This window comes from Aegilops tauschii, chromosome 5, assembly GCF_002575655.3.
Source record: "Aegilops tauschii subsp. strangulata cultivar AL8/78 chromosome 5, Aet v6.0, whole genome shotgun sequence".
Lineage (NCBI taxonomy): Eukaryota > Viridiplantae > Streptophyta > Magnoliopsida > Poales > Poaceae > Aegilops > Aegilops tauschii.
Genome location: NC_053039.3, coordinates 410050695 through 410062898, shown reverse-complemented (window position 1 = coordinate 410062898; position 12204 = coordinate 410050695).

The following is a 12204-nucleotide window of genomic DNA, read 5'->3' as shown; positions in this document are numbered from 1 at the left end:
TAAGAGGTAAAACTAGTTCATGCACTCGAATCTAGCACTACTTGGTTCAAACAAGGAAGAAAGGGGGTGGGGGTGGGGGAGGATTTGTTACCTGAATCTAGGACTTGGTCGAAAGAGGAAATAATGGGGGCGAAAAGTAGCAGAGACTAGCTATCCAACTGGTCTCTAGGTCTAATAGGGAAATAAAGGGAAACGCAGTACAAACTCAATATAAACCCGATCTATTGGTTGAAAAAGGAAAGAAAGTGGGGACTAGGGGACAAGTCAACAGAGTAAGTCCAGCACTAGATTTGCTAGCCTCACACAGTATAAGGTGGCTATACTGAACAAAAATGGGACCAACCCAGATATCCTGTTCTGATGTTTGTTGCCCCGAGCCACTCTTATGTAATGCCACTGGTAAAATGTAGCAGTCGCACTGTTAAAAGTAAGGACACGTTAAACCAATGTTGTTTTCAATGTAATGCCTCCAGTAATATGAATCAATGGCACTTCTTTACATGTCCTGCTAAAATTTCCCATTAAGGTAAGTTGGTTCTTTTCGTTAGAAATGCAACTGTCCTGGTCCGCCTACTCTCCCGTGCCCAAAGTAATGTCGTATTTAACGGTTGTCATAGTTAATCCTAATGCCCACACTAATATCTAGCAATGCCAGTGCTTTAGAAATTGCTACTGTCCTTGTAGGATTGCCATTCAGATAAGGAACATGCTTCTTTTCATTTGATGCATGTTTCATAACTTGTTAGTCACCCTCCTTTCCACCTTTTTTGTGCAAACAGAGATATACATTTCACGCTCGATCTTAGTTGAACTGCACAAATTATAGTTGAGCATTCCAGGAGCTTCACAACCAACCTTGATGTTGCTCAATTTTATTGCAACTAATGAAGAAGAAGCTCTGTGGGTTTCGTTTTCTGATGGAAATGGAACCGGGGCTGGAGCCCTTTTCTTAAAAAAATGAAGAAGCTGCTAGCTCACGGGACATTGCTTCATTTTAGGTGAACTGCACCAAAAGGTCCCATGAATTGAATCATCCATGTTGGTGACTGAAAGAGCCAGCTTCAGCATCCCAGTCTAAGCACCCCCGGCCTCCATCCTTGCAACGCACGGTACACCTTGTTTGCCACCTGCTCGACCCTAGTGTCACTGATAAAATGAAGTAATAATACAGTTAAAATAGAGCGAGTGTCATCTCTATCATTTCATTTCCAATGTAGATAAAGAAAGTGCTTCTCTTTGTTAATGTATGTTTCATCAACTAGTCCCATTGTTAATGTTTAAGCGTTTCTGCAAACTGGGGTGCTTAATTTTAGTTGATATGTACAAAAATAGAGATTTGAATGTCTCAAGGCGCCTCCTTGTACTACCGCTGTACATTGATGTTCATCACTGGCAGAAGGTGTATCTGGGAGACTTGGGACGATGTCCAGTATGAGGCGTACCGTATGAGGCGTCGCAGGGCCCATCTCGCCCTTGCATCATGGCATACTATGATACTATCGCAATATTTTCTTCTATTTATTTTGTGTGTTTCATCAACTAGTGCCACTATAATGTAATCACGCTTTTTCATTATCTGTGCAAACAGGGTTATTCAGCTGCATTTTGGTGGAACTGCACAAATGTACGTATGGAACCGGCATATATGCAGAGTGCGAGGTGTGCCAAGTAAAAATTACCGACACCAACCATGCTGCATCACGCATTGGCATCCACCACCACCAGTTGGATGTGTGGCGCTCTCTGTGGACGGATCTTTCTCGGCAGCAAATCATCTAACCAAATACTAGTAGCTTATATTGGCAGTTTTCTAGGGAGTACTCTTTTCTGAAAGAAGCACCAATCTATTTTTCTTTATTTGTACACTGTGTCACAACTTTGACCCAAAGGTCCAGAGCTATTTTAGGGTGATTGGCGTAGTACTCGGAGACTGATTGTAAGCATGATTTTCATTAGCTGTCACACTGATTGTAAGCATGAGCAGGTGGAAGATTAGGTTAGTGCGAAGCTTACCTTAAACCCTACCGCCGCCGTTGAAACGAGGCGAGCGTCGAGGGAACCGTGGAGAACGGCGGGGAAGCGACGTCGCGCCATCCGGCCTCCTCTTGCGGTGGGAGAACGAATACTCCTGTGGCTCCGGCTGGCTCTGCACCCTCACGAACGGCACACCATACTCGATCGATTCGTTATCCTCTGGGTGGTCGACCTTCGACCTGTACGCCCACCACCTCCGCCTGACTGTCGCCTCGGGCGAATCTGTCTGCTCCATCACCCAGAGGAGATACTCGATGAACTTGGAGAACAGCGGCGTGACTGCCGCCAAGGAGTACATGTACATCACCGCCCTCATCGTCGCCGTCTCGATCTTTCGCATACATTGCCACATGGCCCGCACCGTCCTCGAAATCTCCCACTCATTGTCAAACCAACTAAGGATCTCCTTCAACCTGGCTAACTTTGCCTGGTCGCCGCCGGCGATCTGCCTGATTCGCTGCTGCATCCTCTCCATAGATGTCCTTCTGAGTGGTCCGGTGCTAGCTTTGGAAGATGGGAGGAGAGACGGTGGTCTTTCAATAGAGAAGAGGGAGAGGCGAGACGGTGGTTTTGGAATGGAGATGATGGAGAGGAGAGGAGGTGGTTTTGCAATGGAGAATATCAGAAGAGGGAGAGGCGAGACGGTGGTTTTGGAATGGAGATGATGGAGAGGAGAGGAGGTGGTTTTGCAATGGAGAAGATCAGAAGAGGGAGAGGCGAGACGGTGGTTTTGGAATGGAGATGATGGAGAGGAGAGGCGGTGGTTTTGCAATGGAGAAGAGGGAGGCGTGCGGCAGCGATTTAGGATTGGACGAGAGGGCCGGCGCGCTGTGACTGGATCAAAATCAAAATCAATTTACCCTTCAATTAAGAAAGTGACCCCACATTAACTGGTCTCCCTTTTATTCTGGGTCATAATTGACCATGATTTTCGCACATAAAATATATGTTATACGTTGCAAAAATAATATAATTTGAAAGTACATTCAGATACGAACCAAACGATGCAATTTTTGGTGACATGCATTCACATTTTGCTTGTCAAATACAGTACGTGGTCAAACTTTGACCCAAAATAGCAAAACAACAAAAAAATACTTCCAAGACCAGCGCTGCTCTTCCGCTCTTCTCCTCTTAAACCACCGCCGCTCCTCTCCTGTTCCAATCTAAATGCGGCGCCGCTCCTCTCCTCTTCCATTTCAAAACCACCGCCCCTCCTCTCCTGTTCCAGTCGAAAACCAGCGTCGCTCCTCTCCCGTTCTAATCCAAAACCAGCGGTGCTCCTCTCCTCTTCCATTCAAAAACCACCACCGGCGAGTGAAGGTGCTGTGGAGAAGTAGATCGATGGAGGAGTACAACCGATACGTGAGGATCGCAGACGGCAACCCTGTGAAGCTAGCTAGGATGTTGGAGATACAGTCTTGGTTTGAAAACAAGGACCAACTAGCGGCGACGGCGACATCCATGGCCAAATATCAGCAACAGAGCAAAAAGGCGGCGATACTCCCGGAGGTAGTCGCGCCGGAGTACATAGAGCTGCTCCTCTGGGCCATGGAGCAAACAGATTCACCGAATCCGATCGTGAGGGAGCGGTGGTGGGAGTATCGATCCCAGATGGAGCATCCACCAGAGATTGAAGGATCGAGCATCTACAGGGTGCCGTTCGTGAGGGTGTCCTGCCAGAGCGAGCTGGTGGAGTCTTCGTCGACCGAACCCAACTGCAAGAGGAGAAAAGAAGTTGGCCCGACGACGCTTCCCCGCCATCGTCTCCCTCGCTGTTCACATCGTCTCACGGGGCGGCTGTCTGCCGCCGAGGAATAGGAGGGGCTGCCCCCCAGCCCAATAGTCGGGCAGGTTGTGAATTGTCAGGAGGAGCTTAGGGTTGTCAGTATTTGCAGGTTGTGAATTGTGTTTTGTGTTGTGTATTTTGAGAGTACTTTCATATATGAATGTCTTTTGAATTTCAGATTTGCAGTATTGAGCATATGAAGTATTTTATGAATTCTAGAGATCTATTTTTAGCACTTAAAAAATGTAGTTTCATAGGAGTATAAAAGTGCAGACAATGTGATTCTCAGAGAAGAAACTGCAAGTTTCAGTTTCAGATAAGAAACTGCAAGTTCAGTTTCAGATAAGAAACTGCAACTTTCAGAGGCAGAGCATTTATATTAACACGGCCTTTTCAAACAGGGTTAACATCATGTTGGAAGTTTTATTCATGGTCGAAAATGGAACTACCAGCCAGTTAACATCATGCTGATCAACATTCATGCATAGCACATCTTCATATGATGCACAGTCAAAATGCCCACACAATGTCGAGTGTGTGAAACACAGAGAAAACGAGGGACGAAGTTTTGGCAAGTGTTGGACGTGGTTTTGGGCTGCCCCGTCTAGGCTTTCATTTTTAACATGCGCAGCCCACGACCTCGGATGGGAGGTCCATAGGCCTGTTTGTATTTTCTTAGGGCCGTCATGTATCGACCGGCCTATGGACCTCCCATCCGAGGTTTTATTTTTGGCAGCCCAATTTATGTATTTTTTTGAAGAAAACGCAGAGGTCTGTTCTATTTTTCTATATAAGAATAAGAACGCCAGGTCCAACTTATGTTTCCCTCCTAACTATATAATATATATTTAAATTATTTTATATGTTATTATATATTATTTTTATTGTCATCATATATTTAACAGATACTTACATATGTGGAAAACAATATCCCACATCTTATTAACTTATAAAAATAATTTCTTAACAAATAAAATCCTGGATTGTTTTGGCACGAAAATCCTAGTGATTGTGTACAAAAGTTTGGTAAGATTTATGGACGAATGTAATAATATCACTTATTATTTAAATATATTTAAACAAAATGCTCAGCCCCTTTTTATTTGTTGATAACATTGCTGGCCCAACCCAACATTATAATTTGAATCAGCCCAGCAAAATCGTGTATTTCGAGAAAGTGCAAATGGCCTGTAATTTTTTAGGAAATAAAATAAATGGGCCGCATGGACGCTACATTATTTGTTCACCCAGCCCAGCTAATGGCTGTAATTCAAAAAAATGATCAAATTGACTGTAAATTCTACCGCGCAAAAAAAAGACTGTAAATTCTGAAAAAATGGGTTGAATACGTGCCACATTTTTGGAGGCTGAAATGTGGGCCAATAGGTCGAAGCCAACGCAAGTCGTTGTCAATTTAGGCAACAAATGATTCTGACATGTTAGCCGTTGGATTTACATCTAACGACCGGCATCCATCTTCAATCTCTCGTCTTCTTCCTCCAGCGCCACCGGGACCACCTTCCGCCTCCTGCTGCTAGCAGCGCTGCTTAGCATGCTTCGCTATGAAGCACTACTCCACCGTTGACCAGGCCATCCCTCCACCCCTCCACACCTCCTGTTTTTCTCCACCGACTGCCGAACCACACCGCACTAGAACCAGTTAACCCTCGTACACCTCTCCGTCTGCGACTCTACTCCCGCGTCTTCCCATCTCCGGCTCGTTGCTGTCCGGGGCCTCGCCATCGTCCACCACCTTGGATGCGCTCGGCGCGGCGTGGTCAACGTGGTCAACGAACGACACCATCGGAAGTAGACTGTGCGTGGAGAGGCTGACAGCTGGGTCCACGGCCGCACACAAGGAAATGCCTCCTTATTACGCCCAAAATAATGATTCCTCCACCTGACATCTGGGACCCATCGGAAGGGCCTCTGTATTTCATGAAAATAACGTGCCCCCCGCTGACATGTCGGACCCACCAGCTATCTTCGCACGCAAGGAAGTGCCTCCTTATTACGCACAAAAAAATGAATACTCCCCCTGCCAGCTGGAACCCAGCATAGTGGGAGGCTGACTTGTGGGCCTACCAAGTTGACGAGGACGGAGGGCTTTGTCAACTTAGTCAATATGAACGATTCTAGCTCCTGTTACCATACGATGTTCATCCAACGGCCGTAGTGCTTCTTCAACCTCTGGTCTTCTTGCTCCAGGCGCCCAAACCAGCGCCGGTCGTGCCGCGTGCTCCTGCCTCCTGTGGCCGGCTGTGATGCCGCGAAGGCCTCACCGCCCCCTACTACTCCCACCGCTAGCCAGGCCATCCCTCTACTCACCCACACCCCCTGTTATTCTGCGGCGACAGCAGCCTCACACCGCAGCCGAACCAGTGAACCCTCGTACTCCTCTTCGCGTGGGCATCCACTGCTGCGTCTTCCCCGGCTCCGAGTCGTCCCCTTCCTAGTCCTCGCCGCCGTCCACCGCCGTGGTGCTCTCGGCGCGGCGTGGTCAACATGGTCAAGGAACGACTTCCATCGGACATGGACTGTACGTGGAGAGGCTGACAGCTGGGTCCACGGCCGCAGCAAGGAAGTGCCTCCTTATTACGCACAAAATAATGATTCCTCCACCTGACAGCGGGGACCCACCGGACGGGCCACCGTATTTCGCGAAAAAAACATTTTCCCCTTACTGCTGGGACCCACCAGCTACATCTTCGCACGCAACGAAGTGCGTCCGGGCAAAAAAAACGATTCGCCCCCCTGACTGCTGGGACCCACCAGCTACATCTTCGCACGCAAGGAAGTGCGTTCGGGCAAAAAAACGATTCGCCCCCTGACTGCTAGGACCCACCAGCTACATCTTCGCACGCAAGGAAGTGCCTGACAGTCGGGACCCACCTGGTCGAAGCGTACGTAGCGTTGTCATTCTGTTCGCGAACGTGTACGTACATATATACTGGTGGATGTAGAGGCGTGCACGTGTCGTAGTAGAGGCGCGTATGTGTCATAGTAGAGGCGCGCACGTAGCATGTACACGTACGTACAGCGGCCAGGGTGCAAGAAAGAAAATACGGCCACGTATGTGTACATACGGGCGGGGTCTCGAACGCCTACTCACGCATACGTACGGCCAGAGCTCGTGTACATGGCTGGGTCGGAACGGAGAAACAGCGTCGTCGTCGTGTTCATGGGGAGGCAATGGAATGCGTCGTGTTCATGGGGAGGCAACGGAATGCGTCGTGTTCATGGGGAGGCAACGGAATGCGTCGTGTTCATCGGGAGGCAACGGAACGCGTGGGAGCCAACTGGCTGGGTCGGAACGGAATGTGTGGTCGTGTTCATCGGGAGGGCTTGGACGGAACAGGCGATGGAAACAAGGCCTGGCGTACCGCAAAATGGAGGAAACGGACCTCCTACATTCGGAACGGGGTCCTGTTGATCGGGAGGGGTGTGGCGTACCGCAAAACAGAGGAAACGGACCTCCTACGGTCGAAACGGGGGTCCTGTTGATCGGGAGGGGTGTGACGTACCGCAAAACGGACGAAACGGACCTCCTACGGTCGAAACGGGGGTCCTGTTGATCGGGAGGGGTGTGGCGTACCGCAAAACGGACGAAACGGACCTCCTACGGTCGAAACGGGGGTCCTGTTGATCGGAAGGGGTGTGACGTACCGCAAAACGGACGAAATGGACCTCCTACGGTCGAAACGGGGGTCCTGTTCATCGGGAGGGGTGTGGCGTACCGCAAAACGGGACTCCACGGGATATTGTTCATCTCCACTGTCGACCTCCTCCAGCCTCCACGGGCTCCTGTTCATCCAGCCTCCACCACGCGCTACTCCACCGGCTACTGTTCAACCACCCCTCCACGGGCACCCCTCCACCGTCTACTGTTCATCCAGCCCTCCACACCACGGGGTCCTGTTCATCCAGAGGCAACGCCACCGCTCACTGTTCATCCAACCCCCCCCCCCCCCCCCCCCGCAATGCTCACTGTTCATCCAATCGATCGGCTTCAGTTAGCAGCAGTAGCGAAGGAATCGCTCGATCGGGTTTAGTTAACAGCCATCGATCGATCGCTCGGGTTCAGTAACGCGTAGCCTGCAGTGCAATCGCTCGGGTTCAGTTAGAGCCCAACGCCTCGCTCGGGTTCAGTTAGAGCCAACGCCTCACACACGCGCGTACGTGTACGAGAGAAACGCGCATCGCTCGGCCCCCGACCTCCCACCGTAACCGGGAACTCCCCGAAATTTTCCTCCCCCTCGCTTCTACCACAGTTTTTTCCGTCATGGACGGCCCAAAGAATGTCATGCAGCTGCGTCTCCGGCCCGCCCAGGACGAAAAGCCCATTTTCTGTCATGATTTTTTGTCATAGAAGTAGGAGCCCACCACATCTATGATGATACCGGGTTTTGTCACAATTATCGTCATAGAAGTGTCATATGTATGACAGAAAAAAATTCGTTCGGCCCAAAATGTCACGGATGTGTCTTTTTTTTGTAGTGCATGTAGATCCCGCCACGACGCTTTGCTTGCAACTGCACCAGCTGACTGCCCCACCATTCAAAATATACATGTATCCGATTTGTGACTTGGAGTCATCCAGATCTGTGTCGAAACTAGCATCGACGTAACCCTTTACGACGAGCTCTTCGTCACCTCCATAAACGAGAAACATATCCTTAGTCCTTTTCAGGTACTTCAGGATATTCTTGACCGCTGTCCAGTGTTCCATGCCGGGATTACTTTGGTACCTTCCTACCAAACTTACGGCAAGGTTTACATCAGGTCTGGTACACAGCATGGCATACATAATAGACCCTATGGCCGAGGCATAGGGGATGACACTCATCTTTTCTCTATCTTCTGCCGTGGTCGGGCATTGAGCCGTGCTCAATCTCACACCTTGCAATACAGGCAAGAACCCCTTCTTGGACTGATCCATATTGAACTTCTTCAATATCTTGTCAAGGTACGTGCTTTGTGAAAGACCAATCAGGCGTCTCGATCTATCTCTATAGATCTTGATGCCTAATATGTAAGCAGCTTCTCCAAGGTCCTTCATTGAAAAACACTTATTCAAGTAGGCCTTTATGCTTTCCAAGAGTTCTACCATTTCCCATCAATAGTATGTCATCCACATATAATATGAGAAATGCTACAGAGCTCCCACTCACTTTCTTGTAAACACAGGCTTCTCCATAAATCTGCGTAAACCCAAACGCTTTGATCATCTCATCAAAACGAATGTTCCAACTCCGAGATGCTTGCACCAGTCCATAGATCGAGCGTTGGAGCTTGCATACCTTGTCAGCATTCTTAGGATCGACAAAACCTTCCGGCTGCATCATATACAATTCTTCCTTAAGGAAACCATTAAGGAATGCCGTTTTGACGTCCATTTGCCATATCTCATAATCATAGAATGCGGCAATTGCTAACATGATTCGGACAGACTTCAGCTTCGCTACGGGTGAGAAGGTCTCATCATAGTCAACCCCTTGAACTTGTCGATAACCCTTAGCGACAAGCCGAGCCTTATAGATGGTTACATTACCATCCGCGTCTATCTTCTTCTTAAAGATCCATTTATTTTCTATGGCTCGCCGATCATCGGGCAAGTCAGTCAAAGTCCATACTTCGTTTTCATACATGGATCCTATCTCGGATTTCATGGCTTCAAGCCATTTGTCGGAATCCGGGCCCGCCATCGCTTCTTCATAGTTCGAAGGTTCACCATTGTCTAACAACATGATTTCCAGGACAGGGTTGCCGTACCACTCTGGTGCGGAACGTGTCCTTGTGGACCTACGAAGTTCAGTAGCAAATTGATCTAAAGTTTCATGATCATCATCATTAACTTCCTCTCTAGTCGGTGCAGGCACCACAGAAACATTTTCTTGAGCTGCGCTACTCTCCGGTTCAAGAGGCAATACTTCATCAAGTTCTACTTTCCTCCCACTTACTTCTTTCGAGAGAAACTCTTTCTCTAGAAAGGATCCATTCTTGGCAACAAAGATCTTGCCTTCGGATCTGAGGTAGAAGGTATACCCAATAGTTTCCTTAGGGTATCCTATGAAGACACATTTTTCCGATTTGAGTTCGAGCTTTTCAGGTTGAAGTTTCTTGACATAAGCATCGCATCCCCAAACTTTCAGAAACGACAGCTTAGGTTTCTTCCCAAACCACAATCCATACGGTGTCGTCTCAACGGATTTCGACGGAGCCCTATTTAAAGTGAATGCGGCAGTCCTCTATAGCATAACCCCAAAATGATAGCGGTAGATCGGTAAGAGACATCATAGATCGCACCATATCCAATAGAGTGCGATTACGACGTTCGGACACACCATTACGCTGAGGTGTTCTAGGCGGCGTGTGTTGTGAAAGAATTCCACATTTCCTTCAGTGCGTGCCAAATTCGTGACTCGAATATTCTCCCCCACGATCTGATCGTAAGAACTTGATTTTCCTGTCACGTTGATTCTCAACCTCACTCTGAAATTCCTTGAACTTTTCAAAGGTCTCAGACTTGTGTTTCATTAAGTAGACATACCCATATCTACTTAAGTCATCCGTGAGGGTGAGAACATAGCGATAACCACCGCGAGCCTCAACGCTCATTGGACCGCACACATCAGTATGTATGGTTTCCAATAAGTTGGTTGCTCGCTCCATTGTTCCGGAGAACGGAGTCTTGGTCATTTTGCCCATGAGGCATGGTTCGCACGTGTCAAATGATTCATAATCAAGAGACTCCAAAAGTCCATCTGCATGGAGTTTCTTCATGCGTTTGACACCAATGTGACCAAGGCGGCAGTGCCACAAGTATGTGGGACTATCATGATCAACCTTACATCTTTTGGCATTCACACTATGAATATGTGTAACATCACGTTCGAGATTAAATAAGAATAAACCATTGACCAGCGGGGCATGACCATAAAACATGTCTCTCATATAAATAGAACAACCATTATTCTCAGATTTAAATGAGTAGCCATCTCGCATTAAACGAGATCCAGATACAATGTTCATGCTCAAAGCTGGTACTAAATAACAATTATTGAGGTTTAAAACTAATCCCGTAGGTAAATGTAGAGGTAGCATGCCGACGGCGATCACATCGACCTTGGAACCATTCCCGACGCGCATCGTCACCTCGTCCTTCGCCAGTCTCCCCTTATTCCGCAGCTCCTGCTTTGAGTTACAAATATGAGCAACCGCACCGGTATCAAATACCAGGAGCTACTACGAGCGCTGGTTAGGTACACATCAATAACATGTATATCACATATACCTTTGGTATTTCCGGCCTTCTTATCCGCTAAGTACTTGGGGCAGTTCCGCTTCCAGTGATCGTTTCCCTTGCAATAAAAGCACTCAGTCTCAGGCTTGGGTCCATGCTTTGGCTTCTTCCCGGAAACTGGCTTACCGGGCGCGGCAACTCCCTTGCCGTCCTTCTTGAAGTTCTTCTTACCCTTGCCTTTCTTGAACTTAGTGGTTTTATTCACCATCAACACTTGATGTTCCTTTTTGATCTCCACCTCCGCTGATTTCAGAATTGAATATACCTCAGGAATGGTCTTTTCCATCCCCTGCATATTGAAGTTCATCACAAAGCTCTTGTAGCTAGGTGGGAGCGACTGAAGGATTCTGTCAACGACCGCATCATCCGGGAGATTAACTCCCAGCTGAGATAAGCGGTTGTGCAACCCAGACATTTTGAGTATGTGCTCGCTGACAGAACTATTCTCCTCCATCTTACAACTGTAGAACTTGTCGGAGACTTCATATCTCTCGACACGGGCATGAGCTTGGAAAACCACTTTCAGCTCTTGGAACATCTCATATGCTCCGTGCTGCTCAAAACGCTTTTGGAGCCCCGGTTCTAAGCTGTAAAGCATGCCGCACTGAACCAAGGAGTAATCATCACTACGCGACTGCCAGGCGTTCATAACGTCTTGAGTTGTTGGGAAAACAGGTGCATCACCTAGCGGTGCTTCAAGGACATATGCTTTCTTGGCAGCTATGAGGATAATCCTCATGTTACGGACCCAGTCCGTGTAGTTGCTACCATCGTCTTTCAGCTTGGTTTTCTCTAGGAACACGTTGAAGTTGAGGGCAACATTAGCGTGGGCCATTTGATCTACAAGACATATTGCAAAGTTTTAGACTATGTTCATGATAATTAAGTTCATCTAATCAAATTATTTAATGAACTCCCACTCAGATAGACATCCCTCTAGTCATCTAAGTGATACATGATCCGAGTCAACTAGGTCGTGTCCGATCATCACGTGAGACGGACTAGTCATCATCGGTGAACATCTTCATGTTGATCGTATCTTCTATATGACTCATGTTCGACCTTTCGGTCTTCCGTG